Here is a 21,527-nt window from a genome sequence, read left to right on the forward strand (position 1 = left end):
CTTCTCTTTCTGACTTCACTTAGTATAAGAATCTCTAGTTTCATCCATGTTGCTGCAAATGACATTATTTCATTCTTTTTTATGCCTGAGTAGTATTCCATTGTATGTATGTACCACATCTTCATTCATTCATCTGTCAATGGACACTTAGGTTGCTTCCATATCTTGACTGTTGTGAATAGTGCTGCTATGAACATAGGGGTGCATGTATCTTTTTGAATTATAGTTTTTTCAGGATATATGTCCAGGAGTGGGATTGATGGATCATATGTTAGTTCTTTACTTATTTTTCTGAGGAACCTCCATACTGTTTTCCATAGTGGTTATACCAGCAGTGTAGAAGGATTCTCTTTTCTCCACACCCTTTCCAGTGTTTGTTATTCTGACTGGTTTGAGCTGGTACATCATGGTAGTTTTGATTTGTACTTCTCTAATAATTAGTGATGTTGCACATCTTTTCATGAGCTTACCGGCCATCCATGTGTCTTCTTTGGAGAAATGTCTCTTTAGGTCTTCTGGCCATTTTTCAGTTGTATTTGTGTGTGTGTGTGTGTGTGTGTGTGTGTGTGTGTGTGTGTGATTGATTTGTATGAATTTGTTTATTTTGGAGATTAAACTCTTGTCCGTTACATCATTTGCACTATTTTCTCTTGCAGGTTGTCTTTTCTTTCTTTCTTTTTTTTTGTTTCCTTTGCTGTGCAAAAGCTTGTAAGTTTGATTAGGTTCCATTTGTTTATTTTTGTTATTTCTTTTGCCTTGGGAGACTGACCTAATAAAACATTCGTATGGTTTATGTCAGAGAATGTTTTGCCTACGTTTTCTTCTAGGAGTTTTGTGGTATCTTATGTTTAAGTGTTAGTTTATTTTTGTACATGGTGTGAGGGTGTGTTCTGACTTCCTTGATTTACATGCAGCTGTCCAGTTTTGCCAGCACAGTGGTGAAGAGACTTTTTCCCATTTTACATTCTTGCCTCCTTTGTTGAAGATTAATTGACCATGGGTATCTGGGTTTATTTCTGGGCTCTCTATTCTGTTTCACTGATGCATATGTCTGGGTTTTTTTTTTTTTTTTTTTTACCAGTACCACACTCTTTTGATTACTGTAGCTTTGTCATATTTTCTGAAGTCTGGGAGAGTTAATGCCTGAGGATTGCTTTGGCAGTTCTGGGTCATTTATGGTTACATATAAATTTTTGGATGATTTGTTGTAGTTCTGTGAAAAATATCATGGATAATTTGAAAGAGATAACACTAAGTCTTTAGATTGCTTTGGGTAGTGTGACCATTTTAACAATATTAATTCTTCTAATCCAGGAGCATGGGACATCTTTGCATTTCTTTGATTCCTCTTTAATTTCCTTTATTAATGTATTATAGTTCTCAGTGTATAAGTCTTTTATCTCTTTAGTCAGTTTTATTCCTGGGTATTTAATTTTTGGGGGTGTAGTTTGAGGAGGTATTGCTTTTTTTATATTCCTTTTCTAATATTTCATTGTTAGTATTACAGAAAAGCATCTGGTTTCCGAATGTTACATTTGTGTATTTTCTTTGGAGACAGTTTATTCAGGGCCTTTTATTTTAGTGCCTAGTAGATATATTGGTACTTTTCAAATTATTAGTGATAAATATTAATTATCCTATACAGTAATCTTAACTCTAGTAACAGTGACAATCGTTAGCATAATTATAACAACAACAATAATGTAAAACTTTTTAGGTACTTACTGTGAGGAGAGTTCTAGTTGCTTTATGCCTGTTAATTTATTTAATCTTCATAACTACCCTGTGAGGTAAATGCTGTTATTATCTTCATTTTACAGATGAGGAATCAGAGTAGAGATGTAAAGTAATTTGGCCAAGATTATATAGCATGTAAGTGGGTAGTGTGAGATTTAAACTCAGGCAGTTTACTCTCCAGTCTGTAACTACTATATAATTTGGCTTCTCATAGGTAACCACTTTAAACTGTTATATAAAAGCACTCACTGTGATATTTGTTAATTTGAACTTTGAATCTGTAGTTTACCTATGTGTCCTATATAGTACCATAACTATAAAATAATGACATTTGATGTGCTGGATATGCTTTGGATATCATGTTTGGATGACATGTTTTGTAGAGTTGTCCAAGTTTTATTAGCTATAGACAACATCAGAAAGCTGTATGTGAGTGAGTGAGTGGCGTGAATATTTCTATATTCTAAAAAGTTTACACAAAATCTTTTAGCTATCTAAAATTTATGTATTTTTAAAAGGAGTAACACAAAATATAAAAATAGATTTCTTTCCTATAAACGCATGCCTTTCTAAGCCTGTTATTTGTGTTTGACCAAGCCAGTGAGAATAATGAAATTTAAGAAGTCACACAATCATGAGAACCATGAATTGTATTCATCGGGAGCACAGCTTTATTTATTCCAGGATTTAGTGGCTCTTCCCTTTGTTATCAGAAATTCTAAAAAGAACTCACTTTCATAGAGCCAGGTAAACCCAGACATCGATCAGAGCTTGGCCATGTACAGACATTTTAGGGTATTTATAGAATTCATGTGGGGGCACTGGCCTCTTGGTAGGCCCGGTTTGCTTTCATCTTAGCTCCCCCTGAACCTGGCTCTCCTTATGGTGCATATGCTTTGTAATTTAAACATATCCTAAGGTTCATATTTCAAGGACTCAGAAACTTAAAGCCTGATCCGAATGCCATAAACCATGTGTATCAGTTCTGAAATGTAACTTTCTTGTGAATAGATTGCAGTTCTTTAAAATCTCTGATTCCTTGAGCTTTGGGCAGTGTTGCAGTGGGAAGTGAGTTATAGTCTTACATCCCGATCAGTTCATACATATGACAATTTTTTTTGGATATATTTGGCATATAACAAACTACATGTACTTAAAGTGTAGTTTGGTATCTTTTGAAATATATAAATAATCTTGAAACCATCATCACAATCAAGAAAATGAACATCTATTGAAAAAGTTTCCTTTGTAAGCCTCTTGACCCACCTTTCCCACCCGTCATCAGACAGCCACTAGTCTGCTGTTCGTCTTTATAGCTTAGTTTGGATTTTCAAGAATTTTATATACTTATTTCTGGTCTGTCTTCTTTCATTTAGCACTTTTTAAGATTAATTCATGTTGTTGCATGAATCAGTAGTTAATTCCTTTATATTGCTGAGTTATATTCCATTGCATAGATTATTTAATCAGTTCATCTTTTTTTTTTTTTTTTTTTTGCTTTTTTGCTTTTAAGGCTGCACTCGTGGCATATGGATGTTCCCAGGTTAGGCGTCCAGCCCGAGCTATAGCCACCAGCTTCCACCACACCTGATCTGAGCTGCATCTGTGACCTACACCACAGCTCACGGCAACGCTGGATCCTTAACCCACTGAGTGAGGTCAGGAATTGAACCTGCATCCTCATGGATCCTGGTTGGGTTTGTTAACCACTGAGCCACCAAGGGAACTCCCTCAATTTACCTTCTGATGAACATTTGGGTTGTTTCCAGTTTTTTGGCTATGAGAAATAAAGCCTCTCTGAACATTTGTGTACAAGTGTTTGTATAGACATATGCTTTTATTTCTCTTGGGTAAATAGCTAGGAATGGAATGACTGGATCATATTGTATGTTTACTATTTTAAGAAACTGCCAAACTGTTTTAAGTGCTGTGTCATTATACCACAAGCAGAGTATGACAGTTTTAGTTTCAATGGCTTCCCAATACTTGGTATGGGCAGTCTTATATTTTAGCCCTTCTAAGAGGTGTGTAGCGATAAGTGGTTTTAATTTGCATTTTTCTGATGACTGATGATGTTGAGCATCTTTTCATATGCTTATCAGACACTTATCTTCTTAAGTGAAATATCAAATCAGATATCCATTTTTAAGCTGAGTTTGTCTTATTGAGTTATATGAATTGTTTTTATATTTTGGATACAAGTAACTAACTAGATAAGTGTTTCGCAGTTGTTTTTCCTCATTCTTTGACTTGCCTTACACTCTTCTTACTTTATACTTACACTGCTTGCCTTACACTTGTCTTCAAAGAATAGTTCTTAATTTTGATGAAGAATTTTATTTTATTTGTTTTGCTTTTTAGGGCTACACCTGTGGCATATGGAGGTCCCAGGCTAGGGGGTGAATCGGAGCTGCAGCTGCCTGCCTATGCCACAGCCACTGCAACACCATATCTGAGCTGCGTCTTTGACCTACACCACAGGTTTTGGCAACACTGGATCCTTAACCCATTGAGTGCATCCTCATGGATACTATTCTGGTTCATTTCTGCTGAGCCACATCTGAAATTCCATGATGAAGAATTTTGATGAATATTTTCTTTTCCTTTTGTGGATTAAGCTTTTCATATTTTACTTAAGAAATTTAAGTAAATCACAAGTCCAAGGTGACAAACATTTTCTTCTAACAGTTTTGTAATTTTAGATCTATGATCCATATTAATTTTATTTTTGTTTGTAGTGCAAATTAAAGATTGAGATTTACTTTTTAAAATATGCATATTGAAAAGATTGATCTTGCTGCACTCCAATGCCTTTGCACCTGTGTTGAAACTGAAATGTAGGCCTTTATGTGGTTTTTGATGTATCCCATTATTTTACTGTCTATCTTGACTCACAGGCATACTATTTTGATTATTATAGATTTTTAATAAGTTTTTTTATTTTTGTTTTTTGTCTTTTTAGGGATGCACCCGCAGCATATAGAGGTTCCCAGGCTAGGGATCTAATCAGAGCTGTAGCTGCCAGCCTATGCCACAGCCACAGCAACACCAGATCTTTTTTTTTTTGGCCTTTTGTCTGTTTTTTTTTAGGGCCTCACTTGTGGCACATGGAGGTTCCCAGGCTAGTGGTCCAATTGGAGCTGCAGCCTCCGACCTATGCCACAGCCACAGCAACAGCAGATTTGAGCAGCACCTGCGACCCTCACAACAGCGCATGGCAACACTGGATCCTCAACCCACTGAGTGAGGCCAGGGATCGAACCTGCAACCTCATGGTTCCTAGTCGGATTTGTTTCCGCTGCTCCATGATGGGAACTCCAGCAACACCAGATATGAGCTGCATTTGTGACCTATACCATTGCTCATGGCAATGCTGGATCCTTAACCCACTGAGTGAGGCCAGGGATTAAACCTGCATCCTCATGGATGTTGGTCAGATTCCTTTCCGCTGGGCCACGATGGGAACTCCAGATTTTTGATAAGTTTTGAGGTCAGGTATAAATATTCTTAATTTTGTTTTTCTTTTTCAAAGTTATTTTGGCCATTCTAGGTCATTTGCATGCACAAGTGGATTTTATTATTATTTTTTTATTTTTTAGTCTTTTTTTTTTGCTATTTCTTGGGCCGCTCCCGCGGCATATGGAGATTCCCAGGCTAGGGGTCCAATCGGAGCTGTAGCCACCGGCCTACACCAGAGCCACAGCAACTCGGGATCCGAGCCACGTCTGCAACCTACACCACAGCTCACGGCAACGCCGGATCGTTAACCCACTGAGCAAGGGCAGGTATCGAACCCGCACCCTCATGGTTCCTAGTCGGATTCGTTAACTACTGCGCCACGTCGGGAACTCCCACAAATGGATTTTAGACTGAGCTTTTCAATTTTACATAAAAAGCTGGCTGGGATTTTGATTGGGGTTGTGTTCAATCTATAGATCAGTTTGGGGAGAATTAATATTTTAACAATATTAAGTCTTAGTTTAAGAGCACAGTACATCTCTTTGTATTTTTCTTTTTAAATTTCTCTCTACAAAGCTTTCAGTGTGCAGGTTTTCACATCTTTTGTTAGATTTAGCCCTAAGTATTTCAAAATTTTTGATAATACTGTAGGTCATACGTTTTTTAAATAATTAGTTTCCAGGTATTTGTTGTACTGTAACTAAAATAGATTTTTGCATCTTTGTCTTATATCCTGTAACCTTGCTAAACTTATTTGTTATTTCTAGTAAATATTTTTTAGGTTGTGTTGACTTTTTCTATGTAGAGGATCATATATAATGTCTGCAGCTTAAGACTTTTTTTTCCTATTAGGTTGTCTTTTTTTTTTTTTTTTTTTTTGTCTTTTTGCCTTTTCTAGGGCTGCTCCCGAAGCACATGGCGGTTCCCAGGCTAGGGGTCCAATCAGAGCTGTAGCCACCCGCCTATGCCACAGCCACAGCAACGTGGGATCCGAGCCGTGTCTGCAACCTACACCACAGCTCACGGCAACGCCGGATCCTTAGCCCACTGAGTGAGGCCAGGGATTGAACCTGCAACCTCATGGTTCCTAGTTGGATTTCTTAACCACTGTGCCACAACGGGAACTCCTAGGTTGTCTTTTATTACTTTTTCTTGCCTGATTACACTGGCTATAACCTCCAGAATAATGTTTAATAGAAATGGTTAGAACATGTATCCTTGCCTTCTTCCTGATCTTAGGGTCAAAGCTTTTAGTCTTTTACTCTTTCAGTGTGATGTTATCTTTAGGTTTGTGGTTTTTTTTTTTTTTTTTTTTTTTTTTGGTAGATGCCCCTTATCCATTTAAAGACATTTTGTTATATTCCTAGTTTCTTGAGGGTCCCCCCCCCACCCCGCATGACAAATGGGTATTGGATTTTGTCAAATGCACTTTCTGCATTTGTTGAGATGATCATGTAGTTTTTCTTTTTTAGTGTATTTGATATTAATTGCATTGATTTTTGAGTCTTAAACCAATTTGCCATTCTTGCCTAAACCTTACTTGGTCATGATGTATTACCCTCTTTATATGTTCATTGATTTGTTAACATTATGTTAAGTTTTGTATCTATAGTCAGGACCGTTGGTTGGTAGTTTTTTTGTGTTGTTTCTCTGGCTTTGATTTTAGAGTATGCTGACATCACAGTATGTGTTGTAAAGTATTTCTTTCTTTTTTAAATTTTCCTGAAGAATTTGTGTAGAACCTGCATTACTTCTTTGTACATTTGGCTTAATTCATCAGAGAATCCATTAATACCTGAACTTTTCTTTGTGAGAAGAGAAGAGTTTTTTTCACTTCAAATCCAATTTTTTTTTTAATAGGTATAAGGATTTCATCTATTCATTTCTTCTTCCTTTTTTTTTTGCTTTTTTAAGGCTGCACCCACCGCACGTGGAGGTTCCTAGGGTAGGGGTCAAATTGAAACTGTGGCTGTCTATACCACAGCCACAGCAGTGCAGGGTCTGAGCCATGTCTGTGACCTACACCACAGCTCACAGCAATGCTGGACCCTTAACTCATTGAGCGAGGCCAGGGATTGAACCCTCAACCTCATGGTTACTAGTCGGATTCTTTTCTGTTGGGCCACAATGGGAACTCCTACTCATTTCTTCTTGATGAATTTTTTTTTTCTTTTTTTAGGGTCACATCTGTGGCACGTGGATGAAAGTTCCCCAGCTAGGGGTCCAGTCAGAGCCACAGTGGCTGGCCTGTGCCACAGCCATAGCAATGCCAGATCTGAGCTGCATCTGAGATCTGCACCACAGCTTACGGCAATGCTAGATCCTTAACCCACTGAGCAGGACCAGGGATCTAACCCACTTACATCATCATGGATACTAGTTGGATTCGTTCCCACCGAGGCACAGTGGGAACTCCTTCTTGATGAATTTTCCTTGTTTGTGTCTTTGAAGGATTGTGTCCATTTTGTCTGAGTTGTCAGATTTATAAGCCCAAAACTGTTTATGCTATTTCCTTGTCCTTTTAATAACTTCAGAATCTTTAATGATGTTACCTCTCTCATTCCTGATACTGTAAACTTGTATCTTCCCTGTTTTATCCTCCCGTTAGTCTGGTTTAGTTTTATCAATTTTATTGATTGGAGAATCAGCTTTTGATTTCATTGGCTTTTTTCCTTCCTTTTTCCTTTCAAATTTTACTGATTTCTCTTCTGACCTTTATTCTTTCCTTTCTTCTGTTTACTTTGGGTTCATTTGTTATCCCTTTGCTAGTTTCTTAATGTAGACACTGAGGTCATTGATTGGTGACTTTTCTTCTTTTATAATAAAGATGTTTCCATGTAAATGTTCCTCTGAGTCTTGTATTAGTTGCAGCCCACAAATGTGTTTTTGGAAGGGTGTTTCATTCAATTCAAAATAATTTCTCAATTTTTTTGATATCATCTTTGACTCATAAGCTTTTTTTTTTTTTTTTTGGCCGCCCTGTGGAATGTGGAGTTCCCAGGCCAAGGATCAGATCCAAGCCTCAGCTGCACCCTTTGTTGTGTCTGCAGGAATCCTTTAACACATTGTGTTGGGCCGAGGATTGAACCTGTGTCTTGGAGCTGTGGAAATGCTGCAAATCCCTTGGTGCCACAGCAGGAACTCCAGCTCATGGGCTTTATGGAAGTGTGTTACATAGTTTACAAATATTTGAGGATTTTCCAGATATCTTTTTGTTACTGATTTCTAATTTGTGGTCACGTCATATGCTTTGCATGGTTTGAATCCTTTTAAATTTACTGAGACTTATTTTATGGCCTAGAATATAGTGTGCACTTAAAACAAATGTGTGTTTGCTGTTGTGGAGTGGAGGGTTTGATAAATATCTATTCGGTCTAGTTGATTAATGATGTTGTGCAGATCTTCTGTATTCTGCCTGATTTGCTATCAATTGTTGAGTGATTTGTTGAAGTCTTTGGTATAATTGTAGTTTTGTCTATTTTTTCTCTGTAGTTCTATAAGGTTTTTCTTCATGTATTTTGAAGCTTTGTTATTAGGAGCATAAACGTTTATGTGTATCATGTCCTCCTGATGAAGAAATAGTATTATTGTATTCTTTATCATTATGAAATGGTCTTCCTTATCACTGTGATATTCTTTATTCTGGAATCTACTTTATCTGGTATTCATATAGCCACTCTAGCTTTCTTGTGATTTGTGTTAGCATGGAATATCTTTTTCCATCCTTTTACTTTTTTTTTGGTCTTTTTAGGGCTGCATCGGAGGTATGTGGAGGTTCCCAGGCTAGGGGTTGAATTGGAGCTGTAGGAGCTGGCCCACACCACAGTAACGCCAGTAACGCCAGATTCGGCAGTGCCGAATCCTTAAACCACTGAGCGAGACCAGGGATAGAACCTGCATCCTCATGGATCCTAGTCAGATTCATTTCTGCTAAGCCACAATGGAAACTCCCATCCTTTTACTTTTACCCACTTGTGTCCTTATATTTAAAGTGGGTTTCTTGTAGGCAGCAGTTAGTTGAGTCTTGATCTTTTATTCACCTTTCCATTGAGGTATTTAGACAATTTATATTTAATGGGATTATGTTTAATGTGACTGGGTTTAATTTGAATGGTTGGGTTTAAATCTACTATCTTACTATTTAGGCTTTATTTGTCATATATTTTTTTAAATCTTTTTTTACTTTTAATGTTTTTTGCATTCATTGTGTATTTTTTATAATTCCACTTTCTACTTTGTTTACTTTAGAGATTGCTTTTTATTTCATATAGTGTACATCTTTTAACTTGTAGTAGTCTGCCTTCCAGTGGTAATATATTACTTCATGGATAGTAAAAGAACCTTATAAAATTAAAGTTAACATTTTTCACTTTCTGGCTTTTGTGTCGTTGTTTTCTTATGTTTTACTTACAAACCCCACAAAAAAAGATTATTTTTTGCTTCAAATAGTTGACTGTCTTTTAAAAAGATTTAAATAATATGGGAAAATAATAATTTTAGTTGTTTCAGGCAGAAGGGTAAATCTATTCTTTGCTAATCCATCTTGACTGATTGAAGTGTCTCTCTATCTGGTTTGAGCCTGAATGACAACTCGCCCTAGAGCAAATCAGCCGTCATCTTCTGTTCTTTGTGCAGTTTCCAATCTGCTGTTTTGACCTCTTCATGGAGGTGTGATCGTGAGCTACTAAAGCTTTGGCAAGTTGGGTTTCTTTAATGCCTTTTTCTTATTTAAAGTCAGTGCTCCAAAGAGGTCATTGTATCTCCTTAGTATCGCCCATGTAGCCATCTGATTCAATACAATAAAAAACTTCATCTCCTACTTCAGATTCCTCCAAATACACTACAGACTGTTAATGGCATAAGCCCTGATGACACATTTCACAGCACATCTCTTCCTATAAATGGTGGAGTGGAAGTTGGGAATGTTTATTTGACCTGAATAAATCACTGAAACACTTCTCTCCCCCTTTTCTGAAGATACTTTTTGGCAAGCAGAGTCACTTTTTCTAGGTTTAGACTAAACTTCTTAAGCCTCTTACTAACAGGCAGTTAAGCTAGTAAATCATGCTTATTATTAGGTTAAAAAATGAAGTAATTTTTGCCAAATAGACATTGGGAAGCAACAGTGCAGGGAGGGGAAGTGGTGAGGGGCCTGCATTTGGTTTACAGACTGCATGTTTTAGTAGGCAGGACAGTGACGCCTCTCCATGGTTCACCATAAATACTTTGACTGAAAAGAAAACATCGACGTGGGAACAGATAAGGTTTGTTGGCAGGTCTAACCTAAGGCAAAATTATTTGTGAACCCTATCCTAATGGTGCTTACAGTTTAATCAGGGAGGTAATTGTTAATTAAATACCAAATAGATATAAAATTACAGTTGTAACAAATACTACCTCAGAAATTATACAGCTTCTTAAGAGTGTGTAACTAAATGGTCTAATTTAGTTTGGGAGAATAGAGAAGACTTTCTTGAGGGACTAAGATCTAAGGGGTGAGTAGGAGTTATCAAGGAGACGGGAGTTAAGAGTGGGCACGTGTTCCAGATGAAGAGGGCAGCATGTGCAGAGGTCCTGCTGTTAGTGAGCCTAAGACTCAGGAAAGACGGGAGTGGCTGGATCAGAAATTGTGAGCGGGCATGTGTTATAAAAGGAGGCTAGACCAGTAACCGTGTGTGAAGAATTGGGGTCTGACAGTGATGACTGGTGTATTTGCTTTAGAAAAGACCACAGTATTTTCAGTGTAGAAGACAAATTGGTGAGGATCAGGGAGACCAGTCAGAAGCTGATTGTAATATGGGCAAGAGACAATGGTAATTCAGACTAGGGAGATGGTGATGATGGAGAAGAGAAGGGTGGGCAGCTTGGAGAGAGATACAGGAGGTTGAAATGGATAAGATATGGTGATAGATACGAGCACTGGGATTGTGGGGAAGGATAGGGAGATGTGAAAAGGGGAACTTCTAGTTCAGTGGGAAATACATATTGGAGGGATGTTGGTACTACTTAATGAGATAATCGTTTTTTCCCCCCCAGTGAACGGGAGGTATTTTTCTTCCAGGGAAGTGTATGTTTTATTTAGGAATGTTTCAACATCCTCCTCATCCTTTAGGACCCAGCACAAATAGGACTTTTTCCCCTAACATCTCTTTCTGTACTCTCCCCTTCGCTAGAAATAACTTCTCCTGTCTCTGAACTTCTGTTGAACTTTGCTTACATAGCTGTTACGGAACTTTTCATCATTCAACTTGTATTCCACTTATTTGTGTGTATGTTTTATTTCCTTTATTGTATTGAAGGCTACTTAACTGAACGGGAATTTTATTTGTTTTGATAGTCTCACAGCTAATAGTAACAGTTTCTTTGATGAAATATTCTTTAATTAATTTGATCATTCCACAACTAACAGTAGTATTTCTTTAATACTATGGCCTTATGAAGATGTGGGTTCCATGAGGGTATATACTACTTAGTTAATTAAAGCTCTGTGTACATGAAGGTAGAAGAATTCACAAGGGTAATATAATGATAGGAAAGTCTTTTGTGATTTTATTTTTAGATCTTTTTTTTAAAAAAGAGGAACTACAGTTAATGTACTTTTTGCTCAGTGTTTCTTAACAAAATAGGTTGTTAATTTTTATAATTATTGGTTTAATTCATTTGTCCACATAGGCTTATAAAATATCTAACATTGTGTAAGACTTACTAATTCTTCAAAACGTATTCACACATAATATGTCTCGGTTTAATCTTACAGCAGCCTTATTAGGTAAGATTAATATTGTTCTAATTTTGTAGATTCATGCCATATATTAAAGGATACTTTTGAAGACCTTGGGATGAGATTATTCTGTGTTTGCAAAAATCAAAATACTCCTTTTTCCTTTCTCTGATAGATTTAACTGGAAGCTCTTTGAGTACCACAGTCACTGATACTGTTGTGAATAGTAATCTTTCGGATGATTGGACCTGAATAGTTTTTGGGTTCAATTTCTGAGATGAACTGAACTCTAACCCACTCTGTTTAAGCATTGTATGCTGTTTTTATATTTTAATTTTTAAAAAGCCCCTAAGTATATCTCCCAAGTAACTAGTAAAGCTGTATTTTATTTTATTTTTTAATGTCTTCCTAGGGCTGCACCCGCAGCACATGGAGGTTCCCAGGCTAGGGGTCGAATCAGAGCTGTAGTCACTGGCCTTGCCATAGCCACAGCAACGCGGGATCCGAGCCTCGTCTGCGACCTACATCACAGCTCATGGCAATGCCAGATCCTTAACCCAGTGAGTGAGGCCAGGGATCAAACCTTGGTCAGATTCATTTTTGCTGAACCACAATGGAAACTCCTAAAGCTGCATTTTAAAATAGATTTACTTGTATTATGGAGCTCCCATTGTGGCTCAGTGGATTAAGAACCGACTGGTTTCCCTGAGGATATGAGTTCTATCCCTGGCCCTGCTTAGTGGGTTAAGGATCTGGCAGTGCCATGAGCTGTGATGTAGGTCGCAGACGCGGCTCAGATCCTGTGTTACTATGGCTGTGGTGCAGGCCAGCAGCTGCAACTCCCAGTTTGACCCCTAGCCTGGGAACCTCCATATGCCATTGGTGCCGCCCTAAAAAAAAAAAAAAGACATATTCAGAAGTAACCTTGAATGAAGAAAATAGCAAGATCTTAAAAATAAAGCTCAATTAAGATTTGGAATATGATAATACAGTTCTTTCAATTTCTTTCAATGAGTTAAAAGGAATCAGAGTAGGATCTTAGTAACCTTCTTTTTCCCAAGTTTTCAAAAATCGCCTGTTTCATTATACATTTTCAACTTTTCCAGATGAGTGAGTGTCCCCAGACTTACTGGTGATTTAGGTTTCTAAACTGATAGGTTTCTGAGCCCTACTCCTAACTCCTTTATGAAAATCAGTGCAGTATTTTCTTTATGTAAAAGATCACCTGTAGAGTTTTGTGAGTAAATTTTTTCTCTTTCCAATTTCCTCTTAATGTTTCTTTTAAAAATGTATTTAGCTTACTAAGGGATTAAAAACATATTTGTGGAGTTCTTGGGCATACATGATAAGCCTTTTCCTCTGTGTTCTTCATAGCACCTCTGTGAAATAGACAGGATTAGAAGTGAAGAAACTGAGTCTGAAACAGGTTGTGACTTGCTTAGAGACTCCAATCCAGTACTTCTACATTCTGTTAAGAGAAATCAAGTAGTTCTGTTTTGTCTTTGTCATTTGTTGTCATTACACTCTTTCTTCTCAAACCCTAGATCTCTCTCTGCTTTGTGTTTCTCTCTACAAACTTTAAAACAGAGAAAAACAAAAAACCCAGTTGTGCTTTTTTCTTTAGCATTTTCCACTAACTTCACCTCATTTTTTGTTTTTCATCTTTCTGATCCCGTTTTTCATTTCTGTGTTCCTTTGGAAGCTTTTGGAGATAGATGTTCTTTAGAAGCTAAGCCTGGCTCTAGGACGGCCTCGTTTTTTATTTATGGTATTCTGTACCTTGAAGACAAAGGGCACCCTGAGTCTTGTCAAAGGAGCTTGGAATCCATGGAGCTGACTCCTGTTGTTACCGCTGGAAAAAAAAAAAATCAATGACTGAATGTACCACCAACCAGCCTGAGACTCATGAAATGTTCAACTGAATGTGTTTCGAATGTTAGGTGAAATGTGAAAACATTAGTGTGCTTTATCAGCAACCCTATTTTTATATGGCATAAGAAAAAATAGACAAGTATGGGATTGCTCATCTATTTTATAAAGCTAATGCTTTTTTAAAAAATTGGGTATTTTGGGAGGCACATTAAGTTGAAAAGAAAATGATGCCATCTGCTTTAACTATACTTAAGTTAAAAATGGAGAAAATGAAATTGACATGGCCATTTGCATAAATAATATTTTTGGGTCTTCAGGAATGGAGATTGTAGTAGGAATGCAGTAAAAACGATTGGATGTCAAAATGATATGAGAAGTCATTTATCTGTTTGGATCCTAGTACATCATTTTAATGTGTATCCAGGAAGACAGTGCATCAAAACGACTGATGCGTGAATTGACTGTACTGTTTGTTAGAGGCGAGTATGTTTGTGGTGCATGAAAACCTTTATTTGAGAGCTAGGATTTTTATAGCCGGTAAAGGTTTATTTATTTTTCAGGATAAAATTATTATTATTATTATTATTATTATTATTATTATTATTGCTTTTTAGGGCCACACCCATGTCGATGGGGGTTCCCAACCTAGGGGTCGAATTGGAGCTACAGCTGCCGGCCTGTGCCACAGCCACAGCAGCACCAGATCTGAGCCGAATCTGCTACCTACACCACAACTCATGGCAATGCCAGGTCCTTAACCCACTGATCGAAGCCAGGGATTGAACCAGAAATCTCGTGGTTCCTAGTTGGATTTGTTTCCACTGTGCCACGATGGGAACTCCAGGATAAAATTATAACTGTGGTAATAAGTGTAGTTTTGCATGAGGGAAAAAATTAATGATACAGATTTATCAGGTCTTATAATCTAACCATTCATCATAAAATAAATCTGTAATATTTGCTTTTTATTTATTTGCTTTCATAGCAGTCTGGACCATTTAATTGTAGAGTATTTAAAGTGTATTTTTATTTTTAGATCTTAGGTTGTGTTAACCAGATCTAGTGGTAATAAATACCAAGTATGGTATAGTCTGTGGATAGAGATTGCTAGAATTTCATGATGGCAGATAACATTGGTGCCACATTCAACATGTCACCCAGTGTTATTAAAAATGGGTCCTTCAGGGAGTTCCCATCGTGGCCTAGCAGTAATAAACCCAACTGGTATCTCTGAGGATGCGGGTTTAATCCCTGGCCTCCTCAGTGGGTTAAGGATCCAGCATTGCTGGGAGCTGTGGTGTAGGTCGAAGACGCCACTTGGATCTGGTGTGGCTGTGGCTGTGGCAGCTGCAGCTCTTATTTGGCACCTAGCCTGGGAACTTCCATGTGCCAGTGCAGCCTTAAAAAGACAAAAACACCCATAAATAAATAAAAATGAGTCCCTCAGACAGTCTACGTAAGAATCATCAGGGGCTTGTTAAAAATGCAGATCCCTGCACCTTTCCTGTTCCCTTCTCCCACCAACCAAAATCCCTGGGAACTGTGCCTAGGATTTATATTTAAATAAGTGCCCAGGTAATTTGAATGCACATTAAATTTTTGAGATCCCCTTTACAGATGATTCAGTATGTTACACATATTGCTCTTCTGCTTAAGATGGTTAAATTAGGAGACCTTTGAAGGCCGGGAAGGACAAGGATATCTATTTTCAATTTAAGAATCAAATATGCTGTGTGCTGTGCCTTAAACTTATGCAGTGGTGTATATCAGTTATCTCAGTTGAATCTGGGGACAAAAGTTTTATCACCTAGGGGAGGAAAATAGATTTTTAGAGGTTTAAAATAAAGCTAACATATAATTACAGCATTAATTTAATTTATTGGTTTCTCCTGGGGGGTGTTGCGTGGACTTGCATTTTATGTTTCAGGGCTTTGAACAGCTAATATCCGTTAGAGCAGGTAGAAAGTACTGTAAGGCTTCTGAAGGCTACATTTTATTTTGTCTTGGGCCAAAGAAATATAGTGAAGCTGTACCCTAGAACTTGCCCTCTGGTCCCCACCTCACTGTACTTGCTCACTCCTAGTGTTCTTTCTTTCACATGTTAGGTTTTCTGAAACTGGCCTTGATTTAAAATATACAAAGAGAAAGGAGGGAAAAAACTTGAGGTTTCTTATTCAGTGCTCTGTGAAACTTGATGTTATGGAATGTTTATATTTGCTAGTATTTTCAGGATTTTTTTCCCCTGACGAAAATATCCAGAACCCCAGAAAATGAAAGTATCCCTACTCTGATTACACTCTAGGGGTGCTCCTGAAGCATTTCCTGGACCCTTTTGGGGCCTTGGGTATAAAATTTGAAAACCAATGGGAGGGGAAGTAGTTAGTATTTATTAAGATAATGAGTGGAGAGAAGAAAGGTGAGTCTGAAGTGCTGTCAAAGTTCTTTATTTTTTGATTTTTTTAGGGGCACACTTTTGACATATGGAAGTTTCCAGGCTAGGGGTCAAATTGGAGCTGCATCTGTGACCGACACAACAGCTCGTGGCAACAGCAGATCCTTATCCCACTGCGCGAGGCCAAGGAGTGAACCTACATCCTCATGGATACTAGTCATTAGCATGGAGCCGTGGCAGGAACTCCACGAAGCTCATGGTTCTCAACATGGGGCCAGCTTTGCCCTCCTGGGAACGTTTGACAGTGTCTGGAGACAGTTTCTCTTGTCACATCTGGGGTGGAGGGAGAGTCACTTGTATCCAGCGGAGGGAGGCCAGGGTATTGCTGAACATTCTGCAGTGCCCGGGAGGACCTCCTACCACGAAGATTTATGCTGCCTCAGATGTCACTAGTGCCTATGTTGAGAAACCCTCTCCTGATGAAACAGGTTTTCTCAAATGTAACTGGGTTTACAGCCCATATTCTAAAATATAACTTGATTTACAGACCATGTGGTAAGAGTTCAGTGGACAAGAGGCCAGTTTTTTTTTGGTAACCGAGTAGCTGGGTAAATTACCGAGCTGTTGCTGTTAGGTTACTCTTTCATTAGGGTGTTTATTTGGCAGAAATTTTGATTAAACATAAGTTTTCTTTCAACAGTTTTAGCAAGCTCTTTGCTAAGAAAATATGTTATTTATATTTTATGTATGATAGCCTGTTGGCCGTGCGCAGTAGGCGATGACAACAACCTCCCTTTTAGTGTTGCCCCACCCCCTCGGGGGCGGTTCTCTTTTATGAGTTCGGAAGTCAGATGATTTGACTTTTTTTTTTTTTTAGAAATCTTTAATCACCTTTATTGAAGTGGGTTGGCTTTGTTCAAGTGGAAATATTTCTAGTTGTAGAATCTCGTTTTTCCATAAAAGTGTTTCTATTAATGCAGCAGCATTTTAATTCAGTATTAAGGAAGTGCTATAGAGAGAGGAAAAATTTGAGTTTAGAATGTTGTGTTTCCGTCTTTGAGAAATTATCTGCTACCCTTAGGTCCTAACATCCAGCCATAGAATTATCCTGGAAGTGTTGATGCCCGGACGTTAATTAGCAAAAGCCTGTTAAGGAAGCTCTGGTCATCCAAGATACTTCCTTCAACCTTTTTTCCTCCTTAGTGTGTTTATTACCCAGTTCCTGTGGCATTATATATTTAATAGGTGTACCACATTTTGGATCTTTTTTTTTTTTTTAACATTTTGTTTTGTTTTGTCCATGCCTTGCATGCAGAAGCGCCAAGAAGGCCAGGGCTCAAACCTGCACCACACCTGTAACCAGAGCCGCAGGAGTGGCAATGCCCGGATCCTTAGTCCACGGAATCACCAGGAAACTCCCAGATCATTTCTGCTTTATATTTCAGGGGAAATTGAAATCTCTGATTGGTGGTGATTGTTGGAACCGTATTCTTACTACTGTACCTAAAAGTTTTTCCTAGTTTTTTTTCCATAAGGCATTGGGACAGTATCCTCTTCATAAGCAATGTAGACTATATGCTTAATAACTGGGATCACTTAGGAACCTAAGAACTAGACTTGGTATATATATATATTTTTTATAAAAGTAGAATATTTAGGAACTCAACACTTTCTATGGATGTAGAAAACAACAGCTAGCTGTTAATTTCACCCAGTTTTATAGTCAGTCACAGTGGTTAACATGGGTTTTTGCCTAATGTTTACTGGTTTATTTCAGCATTGAAGCTATAAGAAGTAATTTTTTTAAGTAGAAAAAGTGTGAAAACAATAATTTTGCATGCAATAATCACCCTGCTTTATGTGGTATTCGGTACTGCTGTATATATAGGAGAGTACTTTTGGTGTACAGCAGAGTGGTTCACTTATTCATATGTGTGGGTGTGTGTATGTATATATAAATGTGTATATGTGTATTCTTTTTCATATTCTTGTCCCTTAGACATTATTATAAGATGGTTAGTAGAGCTCCCTGTGCTATACACTAGGTCCTTGTTGGTTATCTGTTATATGATGTGTAACTGTGTATGCGTTAATCCCAAACTCCTCATTTATCCCTCCACTGTCCCTTCCCCTTTGGTAACCATAAATTTGTTTTCTATTTCTGTGAGTCTGTTTCTGTTTTGTAAATAAGTTCATGTGTATCTTTTTTTTTCTTTCTTTAAGATTACACCTATAAGTGATAACATGATATTTGCCTTTCTTTGTCTGGCTTTTACTTCACTTGATAATGAAGTGATATGATATGATAATCTCTAGGTCCATCCATGTTGCCGCAAATGGCATTCTTTCTTTTCTTTTCCTTTTTTTTTTTTTTTGGCCACCCCTTGGATTATGGAGCTCCCGGGCCAGGGATCAGATCCAAGCCACAGCCGTGAACTAAGCCACAGCTGCGGCAATGTAGGATCCTTAACCACTATGCTGGGCTGGGGATCAAGTCCATGTCCCAGCACTCCCAAGACGCTGCAGATCCTGTTGTGCCACAGTGGGAGCTCCGTCATTTCATTCTTTTTTATGGCTGAGTAATATCCCATTGAATATATATACACACCACGTCTTCTTTATCCAGTCATCTGTTGACAGACATTTAGGTTGTTTTCATGTCTTGGCTATTGTAACTAGTGCTGCAGTGGACATTGGGATACACTGCATGTATCTTTTTGAGTTACATTTTTTCTCCAAGTAAATGCCAGAAGTGGGATTACTGGATTGTATGTAACTCTATTTTAAGTTTGTTAAGGAACCTCAGTACTGTTTTCCATAGTTGCTACAGCAATTTACATTCTCACCAACAGTATAGAAGTGTTCCTTTTCCCCTACATCCTCTCCAGCATTTATTATTTGTAGACTTTTTGATGATGGCTGTTCTGATTTTTGTGAGGTTGTACCTCACTGTAGTTTTGAATTGCATTTCTCTAATTTATGATGTTGAGCACCTTTTCTGTATGTTTTCTTTGGAGAAATGTCTATTTAGGTCTTTTTTTTTTTTTGCTTTTTAGGGCTGCACATGCAGATATGGAGTGCCCAGGTTAGAGGTTGAATCGGAGCTACAGCTGCAGGCGCATGCCACAGCTATAGCAATTTGGGATCTGAGCAGTGCCTGTGACCTATGTATGCTGCAGCTCTTGGCAGCATTGGATCCTTAACCCACTGAGCAAGGCCAGGAATTCAGCCTTTATCCTCATGGATCCTAGTTGGGTTCTTACTGCTGAGCCACAATGGGAACTCCTGTGTTGTTTGCTTTTTAGATGTTGAGCTATATGAGCTGTTTGTATATTTTGGAAATTAATCCCTTATTGGTTGCATTGTTTTCAAATATTTTCTCCCAGTCTGTAGGTTGTCTTTTCATTTTGATTATGGTTTCCTTTGCTGTACAAAAGCTCTTAAGTTTAATTAAGTCCCATTTGTTTATTTTTGTTTTTATTTCAGTCTTTAATTGTATGTACATTCCCAATATTGTGCCACCATCACCACCATTCATCTGCATAACTTTTTCATTTTCACAAACTGAAACTCTTTGTACCCATGTTAAATAAGTTTCCCATTCTTCCTTCCCTCAGTCCTGGCAGCCATCATAATTCTGCTTTTGTCTTTATGAATTTGATTATTCTAGGTACCTCTTATACGTGGAATTATGTAAAATTTGTCCTTTTGTGGTTGATATATTTCATTTAGCATAATGTCTTCAAATTTCATCCATATTGTAGCATGTGCCACAGTGTCCTTCCTTTTTAAACTGAAGAGTATTCCAGTGTATTATATACCACATTGTATTTATCCATTCATCTGTCAGTGGACACTTGGGATGCTTCCACCCTTTGGTGATTGTGAATTTGCTGCTATCAACATTGGCATATATATGTCTGTTTAACTCCCTGCATTCAATTCATTTGGGTATCTACCCAGAAGTTGGATTGTATCAAATATTTTAATTCCGTGTTTGATTTTTAGCATACACATCTGCATCCTCTTATTGGTATCATCTTACTAGTTCCAAAAAGATTTGATTCTAGTTCTGGTTCTGTTAACAAACAAATGATTTTTTCTCATGTCTCTCCGATCCCTAGCGCAAAGTTTTGCTATAAGTCATCTTGTGCAAGCTTCCTATGAATTTGGGTTTTTAGACACTACATTGTCTTGTGAGTTGGCGCCACAATGATGGCTTAGGTGAAGTTTAGTCCCCTACTATCGCAAAAAAAAAAAAAAGTAAAATATTTAAAATTTTCTGTCATAGTTGCTTGCTGTTAAAAACTATGTAAAGTAGTCTAGCATTAGATTGAAAAGTAGGGTGCTTGCTAATATGCTGCATTTTAGACTACCTGAGCAAAATAGTTTAAACAATTAATGGTGTTCTTGAAATGTAGAGACTTCATTGTTCATAAACTATATGGCGGTGATAAGAGAAATTGTATTGCTGTTACAGTTGTACACTTCTTTTAGCTACTTGGCAGTTATTTAAACATCTATTAAGGGAGCAAAGCTTGGTGTTTGGTGTTGTAGATAATTATAACAATAAAAATTTTGGTGCTTATTATGTGCTAGACACTTTTTTAGGTACTCAGAATTTATTACATAGGTATTACTTATGTAATTTTCACAACAACCATGTGCTATTATCCTTATTTTGCAGATAAGAAAACTGAGGCTTGGGGAAGGTAAATAGCTTGGTCAAGGTCACAGCGATGATGACTGGAGCTTAGATTTGAGCCTGGGTGGAATGGTTCCAGAGCCCATGCTCTTCTATGCCAGAAAGTAGTAGACATGGTTTCTGCCCTCAAATAACCTATTACCTTGTCGAGATGACATGTATCAAACACATGCAGAGATATAGGACATATATTTTTGAAGGCTGTAGACTGCAAATAAAGGCAGTAAGTAGATGAGTCCAGTTAGTTGACTAGACCCCATAGCAAGGCAGAATCAGAATTCTAGACTTAGGCAGTATTGTTGCATCATATTATGGACAGCTGGGATGGGCTAGTCACTGTGCATATGCATTCTGTGTGAACAAGATGGGAAGAAACACCATTCTTTTAGGCAGTACTTTTTGGCTTGTTCATTAAAAAAAATTTTTTTTTTAACCACGTACTTGTAGTCATATTGAATAGTTTATTAACATTCTCTTACTTATTTTTGAAGTCTGTTTAAATGAAAATGTGAGAAAGCTTCAAGAATAAATATATTTTATAACCTAGCTGCCTTTTCAAGGGATTTGTACATGCACTATCCTTTGAAAGTTGTTTTTCTTCATAATCTGGGAGAAGATGGGGCAGTTGGATTCATTCAGTC

At 37.6% G+C, this 21,527-nt stretch overlaps 1 protein-coding gene and 2 long non-coding RNA genes across 8 annotated transcripts in view; 2 read left to right on the top strand and 1 right to left on the bottom strand.

Moving 5' to 3' along the window:
- The window catches only part of RASAL2 (RAS protein activator like 2), a 388,065-nt gene that overhangs the window by 17,155 nt on the left and 349,383 nt on the right, over window positions 1–21,527 (top strand). The gene's annotated exons all lie outside the window — the stretch shown is intronic.
- On the top strand, window positions 5,556–14,050 carry LOC146400151 (uncharacterized). Its single transcript, XR_014816328.1, has 2 exons — window positions 5,556–12,289; window positions 12,776–14,050. It is a non-coding gene; the product is annotated as an uncharacterized LOC146400151 (long non-coding RNA).
- Window positions 8,975–13,785, bottom strand: LOC146400152 (uncharacterized). Its single transcript, XR_014816325.1, has 2 exons — window positions 12,770–13,785; window positions 8,975–12,325 (listed from the first exon to the last, which is right to left on the bottom strand). It is a non-coding gene; the product is annotated as an uncharacterized LOC146400152 (long non-coding RNA).

The sequence above is a fragment of the Sus scrofa genome, chromosome 9 (genome assembly GCF_054392235.1).
Source record: "Sus scrofa isolate SSC_HxYL_T2T_F1_AM1 chromosome 9, Sscrofa_HxYL_maternal_Yorkshire_Landrace_v2.0, whole genome shotgun sequence".
Taxonomy (NCBI): domain Eukaryota; kingdom Metazoa; phylum Chordata; class Mammalia; order Artiodactyla; family Suidae; genus Sus; species Sus scrofa.